Here is a 7,434-nt window from a genome sequence, read left to right as displayed (position 1 = left end):
ATAGCCACCTTTGGGAGTGCTGTTTGCAGAAAGGAATTTTACACGAGGCAATATTTAGAACTAAAATGATACATCATAAATTGGTTAAAGAATCTAGAGCAGGAAATATAGTCTTCCACATAACAATACAATCCCCACTAGGTCCTCATTTAACTTCCCCACCCTTTTATCTTCAAATACTGTTTATAAGTGTGATCATCTAGTATTTAACCTCCTGATTTTCTTTGTTTAAGATGATTCCTAATTCCATTCAAGTTATGGTAAAAGGCAGCTGAGTAGTATTCCACAGTGCATATTATACCATTTATTTGCCCACTCTTTGGCCATTGGATACTTTCATAATTTTCATATCCTGATTATAACAAATAGTAAACCAATGATCATAGGCATGATTTTCTCTTTTTAAGTAGTCTGGAAAAAATTATGATTTTCAATGATATAAAGATACCTTTAAATTATATGATGAGCATATAATTTATTCTATTTTTCAACATGTTCTTATTGGACTTGAAGTATATGACAGGAATTGTTCTATTTAATTTATCTACAGCAGAAAAGAAAATGTTGCCAATTGGAGATATCATAGGAAGAATACACAAAACTCCAGAAATGTGATTTGTGATTTAAATTATAGAGAATATGAACAAATTCTAAAATGATGGGGTTTGGTGATTAGGTTATAAAATTTTTTTTCTGCAATTAGAAATGTTGCTTAGCTGGTAATTGATTTTGCTAGTAATAATGATTAAGTAAGAAGACTAAAAGTGCCCTCTGAATCGTCAAAGAAAATTAGATTCTGTTTAACAAATAACTCATGATAGATGTGTTTCTTAAGTATTTGAAAAGCTGTGCATCTCAGTTAATTAGGCAACATGATTAACTAAAGAAGATTGTTCCCTAGTCCAGTGAGATAATACCAAGTTTACTATACTATGATAACTCAAGGATGGGTATTAAGTTAAAATGTCCAGGAAGGAGAAAGAGGCAAATCTATTTTTTTACTGTTCATTGACTGATATAAATATGACCATTCATAAAATTGAGACAAAAGAAAAATCCAGTCAGACTGATTTACAGTAGTAGTTAAAGCATTTATGTCATCTAGTACAAGGTTAAAAAAACAGCAGGCCACCAAGACTTAGTAACCTTCTACAACACCTCACTTTTACCTGGGCTGACTTAATCTTCTGGTGAATTGATAGGGAAGATTCTTCAAAAGAATAACACCTGGGAAGAATGGAGTGCTTAGGGAGAGAACAGATTGACATTGCTTCAAGGCTGTCTAGAAATAACCAAATTAATCATCTAACTCAATGGGTGGCAAGACAATCAATATTTTATTTAGTTCAATGTCCTAGAAATTAGAAAACAGAAGCTGTGATGTGAGACTGAGGTCAGACTGGGACATAAAAATAGGCATTTTGGTTTGTCTATGGTGATTTGCATATAAATATTATATATATTACTCAATATTGCAGCATAACCCTTTTATAAGTTTTTGAAATGGTGATGAGATTGGTGTATCACTATATAGAGGAAAAGTTCTTGACTCTTAATGACTAAATTACCAAAACAGGTTTCTTTATAAATAGGGTATAGAGAACACTCGCGATGACATAACATTTCGGCCCAGTACACTTGGGGTGGAGGAAGTTAGCAACCATAACCAAAGGAAACAAAATATCTGTGTAAAAGAGCCACCTTTAAAATTTGAAAACTAAAGTGCTCAGTTCTGAAAGTCCAGAGTGGGAAAAGAAAAGTTAAAAAGGTATGGAAATAAAAATAGCAGCCCATTTACCTCCAAATAGAAATATACAAACCCATTAAAAAGAACAAAAAAAAGTGTGTGCATTCTGTTTCTGGTATAGGTTGCAAGAAGCTGGGACACCATCATTTTGTATTAGCCATAAGTGAAAAGCTGAACAAACTGAAAAGTAGCTATACTTCTACCAGAAAATTGAGTTCATGAAACACAAGCACACATGCTCCTGCACGCACACACACACACACACACACACACACACACACACACACACACACACACACACACACACATACACTGTCCTGCATCCCACCCTCAAGTTGGAAAGACAGACAGGCTGATAGAGATTAAAACAATATACCAGATCATTACCCAATAAGCAGATACTTCTGAACAATTAGTACTGGGGTGGAAACATCAGATCAACTTTCGTAGACAAGTCTGAGAGTAAAACACTCCAGGGCTATCCAGTCGTTAGAGGAAGGAGAGACTTTCAGGAGTTTTATCTTTAGCAGTCCAACCAAATTCTCACAATGAAGTTTAGAGAGAAAAAAAAATTCCTTTGATCTGAGGCAGAAAGAAGGAAAAGTATTAATTTTGAAATATACCAGATGATCCTGTCCAGCTAAATAAGAAAAAAATTTGTTATCATGCTGGGGAGACATAATAGTTATGTGAAAAGACTTTCATACCCAAGGATCCAAAGTTCTGGGTTCAATACCCTGCACCACCATAAGCCAGAGTCGAGCGATGTATCTGGTTTTAAGAAAGAAAGAAAGTTTGGTGTAAAGGACTTTGGGGTGAGGGTGGGGAGGGCTCATGATGGAACATTATGGCAGTGGAGAACATAGTGGGGGTTGTATTGTTGTGTGGAAAACTGGGAAATGTGCTGTACAAACTATTGTATTTTAATGTTGACTATAAACTATTAATCCCCAAATAAAGAAATTAAAATGAGAGAGAAAGAGAAAAAAAAGGGAGGGAGAGAGAGAGAGAGAGAGAGGGAAAGAGAGAGAAAGAATGGAAGAGAAAGAAAGAAAGGAAGAAAGAGAAAGAAAGAAAGAGAAAGAAAGAAAGAAAGAAAGAAAGAAAGAAAGAAAGAAAGAAAGAAAGGGAAAAGGAAGGAATGTAGGGAGAAAACTTTTTTCCAGGGGACCCATTTTATGAAGGCTACCTGGGTAGAACAAACCATAAATGACAGTTGTATTAGAAGTTAACTTGATGATCAAAATTTTTTTTGAAAAAAATTTGGGGATGCTTTCTATTTTGCCTTGCTGCAGTATATTTGACAGGGTATTACATCTGCCAATTCAAATTGTTTCATTTATATTTTATTTCATTATTTGTTTTCTTACTACCTGGGCTCGTTCACCCCTCCTTAGGCAACCTGGTGGTCCCATATTCCCAGGAAGTCACTATATTGATGATGAATTTAGTGTGGACACCTGATGGGCATAGTGTACTATAGCCCAGAACTCCTGGGTTCAAGTGATCCTTCAGCCTCAGCCTCCTAAGTAGCTGGGACTATGCCACCACACCTGGCTCATTATTCTCTCTCTCTCTCTCTCTCTCGCTCTCTCTCTCTCTCTCCTAGCACTGTTACTAGAACTTAGTGCCTACATGAGGAATCCACTGCTGCTGATGGTGGCCATCCTCCCACCCCTTATTTGATAGAACAAAGAGAAATTGAGAGCAAGGAAGAGAGAAAAGGAGAGAGGTAGAGAAAAACTGTAGCACTTGTTTCACTGCCCATAAAGCCTTACCTCCTCTTGCATGTGGGGACAAAATTTATGTTTATATTTTAGAAAGTTAATTTTCTGAAAGACTTTGATACTAACAGTAACAGAAAAGGAAGAGTGACATAATCAGTTAACTTTTCTATTTGAACAAGAGGATGGGTCTCCTTCATTTACTTGTCAACTGTGAGAATCTCACTACCAATGGCCAGGACATTATTTTGTTGAATTATTATGGGAACGCTATCATACATGTTATCTATATAGATATTCTGGATGTAAAGTGGTGACTCAAAGAGCATCTGGATCCTACCACATGTTATCTAAACAGTGCTTCCATCCTTTAAAACTTACTTAATAGTAAATGTTTATATAATGTCTTTGTGGAGTTGTCCTAGTTTATATTTCTGAAGACCGTAGGGTGAGAAAAAATTGGTTCATAGTTTTATATTTAAAAATATAATTTAGTAAACATTATTATTAGATATTTTATTTCTATATCATCCTGTATACAAAGTGCTTCAATGTGAAGATATACATAAATGTAAACATTGAAACACTTGAGTGGAGATATCTTACTTGGTATGCAATCCCAGAAGCTCAGTAGAGAAACTGGGAGGCTAACAAAGGGTATAACAATGAATCATTTCCATAGAAAATCGGGGTTTAATCCTGCTGAAATGCTCTGAGACATTGTATAAAGTGTACAGTGTATGATTGTTTCAACAGTAAGTGAGGAAGCAGAGGGTTACCCACTCTCATTAAGCATTAGTTTTCAACTTGTGGGGGCCTAGTGATAACATAGCTGGTAGAATACACAGATCACGGTATGTAAGGATCAGAGTTCAAATCCCTGGTCCCAGGGGGGGGGTGGTTGTTGGGATTTATGGGTAGTAGGTAGGGGTGGGCAGGGGCTGAGGAAGCTTCGCGAGAAATAAAGCAATTCTGCAAGTCTCTTTATATATCTATCTCCACTTTCCTTCTTGATTTCTGTCTCCAGTAAATAAATAAAAAAAATTATTTTAAAAAGAGAGAGTTGATTTTGTAGAAAATTAACATCCTAGCTCTTCTAGTTCTTTTGGCTAAAGCTGCTTATTTGCCAGAAAAAAATAAATAAAATTGAGACATTAGACAGATTACCAGAGATGCTAGTTGAGGCCTAGAGGAGACTGTCACTTTTCTACCCAATATCCATACTTTCCTCTACCTATGTCTATTTCTTGCATGTGCATGTGCATGTGCATGTGCGTGTGCATGTGCGTGTGCATGTGCGTGTGCATGTGCGTGAGGGGGAGAGGGAAAGGGAGAGGCAGAGGGAGAGGGAGAGAGAGAGAGAGAGAGAGAGAGAGAGAGAGAGAGAGAGAGAGAGAAGGAGTTAGGGCTGGTCAGAGTACTGCTCAGCTCTGTCATATGTGGTATGGAAGGATGAACTTCAGAAGTCAGACATGCAAACCTACTGCTTTACTGCAGAGTTATCCCCTATCTATAGAATCCAAATTGGAGCAGAAATAGAGGAATATTAGAAAGATAGCATCCTATCCCAGTTGCTAGAGAGAGCATGATTGGTGCAAGTCTGTGCTTGTTAAGGAGGCAGCTGTTTTCTCTCATTTGGCTCTAGAGTACTTGAAATATGATTATATTGAATTAGAAGTGCTCAAAATATAAGATACAAACTGAATTTCAAACTATTATATACTGAAACTTTAGGTTAAAATACATATAAAAATTTCACCTTGGGGGCCAGGCATTGATGCACCTGGTTAAGCCTGATATAATGCACAAGGACCTGGGCTGGAGGCCCAGCTCCGCACCTGCAGGGGTTGCTTCACGACAGGTGAAACAGGCATCTAAGTGTCTTTTTTATTCTCTTCCTCTCTATCTCTCCTCCCCTCTCAATTTCTCTTTGTTCTATTGAGTATTAAAACAAAGTCTAGAAATAGACCTCTGATATCACCTAGTAATTTCTCTCTTAGGGATATATCCTAAGAAATCCATAACATCCAACCAAAAAGATATGTGTACATCTATGTTCATAGCAGCACAGTTTATAATAGCTAAAACCTGGAGGGTGAACCAGGTGCCCAACAACAGATGAATGGCTGAGAGAGCCGTGATATATTTACACAATGGAAGATACTATGCAACTATCAACCTGCCAATGCCCATGTTCTGCGGGGAAGCAATTACAGAAGCTAGACCTTCCACCTTCTGCACCTCATAATGACCCTGGGTCCATACTTTACCCCAGAGGGATAAAGAATAGTAAAGCTATCAGAGGAGGGGATGGGATAAGTAATTCTGGTGATCGGAATTGTGTGGAGTTGTACTCCTCTTATCCTATGGTTTTGTCAGTATTTCCTTTTTATAAATAAAAATTAAAAAAAGAACAACAAACCCACCTTCTCTGACCCATCTTGGATGGAGCTAGAAGAAATTATGTTAAGTGAGATAAGTCAGAAAGACAAGGCAAGTATGGGATGATCCCATTCATCAACAGAAACTGAGAAAGAATAACATAAAGGGAAACTCAAAGCAGAATCTGACTTAAGTTTGGAGTATGGAGTATGGTAAAATTTCTGGGTGGATGGTGAGGGTAGATGTTCAGCTTCATTGGTGGGGTGGTGGGGGGGAGAGGGACACAGACCTTTAGTGGTGGGAATGGTGTTAATATACACTTCTATTAACGTATAGTCTTACAAATAACTATTAAACTTTTATTTAAATGTAAGAAAAAAAAGAAAGAGAAAGGAAGGAAGGAAGGAAGGAGAAGGGAAGAATGAAGAAAGAGAAAGAAAAGGGAAAAAATGGCCACTGGGAGCAGTGACTTTGTGGTGCCAGCACCAAGCCCCAGAGATAATCCTTGTGGAAAAAACAAATATAAATATGGTTTATCTTTATTATGTGGCTAATACTAATACCTCAGCATGCTTCACTTCAGACTGTGTCCAGAGACCCCAAATCCCATCTGCTATATTCTTACCTTTATGTTCCTGATTACTAAAAAATTTGGTCTGCTATATATCTTAATGCTTTACAACTGCCAAGTTTCAGATACTACCACGACAACCTGTTTTCCCTTGGCAGATGATCTCATCAATATGTCCTGGAGCCCCACCTTCCCAGGGCCCTACCCCAATAGGGAAAGGCAGGAACAGTCTGGGAGTATGGATCAACCTATTAATGCCCATGTTAAACCAACCTATTAATGCCCATGTTAAACAAAGAAATAATTACAGAAACCAGACCTCCCACCTTTTGCACCCCATAAAGATCTTTGGTCCATACTCCCAGAGGGATCTAAAAGAATAAGGGATCGTCCACTGGAGGGGATGGGATGTCAAACTTTGGTGGTGGGGATAGTGTGGAAGGAACTGTACCCCTTCTATCCTATAATCTTGTAGATCATTATTAAATCACCAATAAAATAGTATTAACAAAAAATCTTATTTGTTTAACTATCTATTCTTGGATGTGCAGATATGTATTCTCTAAAGGACAGAAAAATCAGTCCTATATTCTGTTATGCTCCTCATCCTCATTGCCAAGGGTTTTCTGGAAAGCAGATTTAGAGAAGGCACTTTGAAGGACATTTAATCTTATATAATGCTCCACATCCTCTGTTTTGAGAAGCATTTTACCAATTATCTTCATTCATATCTTGTATCTCCACCTATCTATGAAAGTTGTTTTTGCTTTTTATTTAAGATACTAGGATTAGGCTATTACCAAAAGAATTTTTGGTATGTACCTTTTATTTTCTTGTCCAAATTTTCATTTATAGATGTAGTACAGCCTTTTTTTTAGCTGCCACCATGTTCAGAAAAAGTTGCCTCAGCCTATGAGAACCTAACCTAGAAATAACTTCTAGTTCACCTTTTAGTTATTTTTTCTGCTTTATTAGAGGTTAATGGTTTACTGTACAGTTGGTAATACAAA

The sequence above is a fragment of the Erinaceus europaeus genome, chromosome 1 (genome assembly GCF_950295315.1).
Source record: "Erinaceus europaeus chromosome 1, mEriEur2.1, whole genome shotgun sequence".
In the NCBI taxonomy this organism is placed as follows: Eukaryota; Metazoa; Chordata; class Mammalia; order Eulipotyphla; family Erinaceidae; genus Erinaceus; species Erinaceus europaeus.
The sequence above is the reverse complement of the archived record's forward strand: the minus strand, read 5'-3'. Positions refer to the sequence as shown.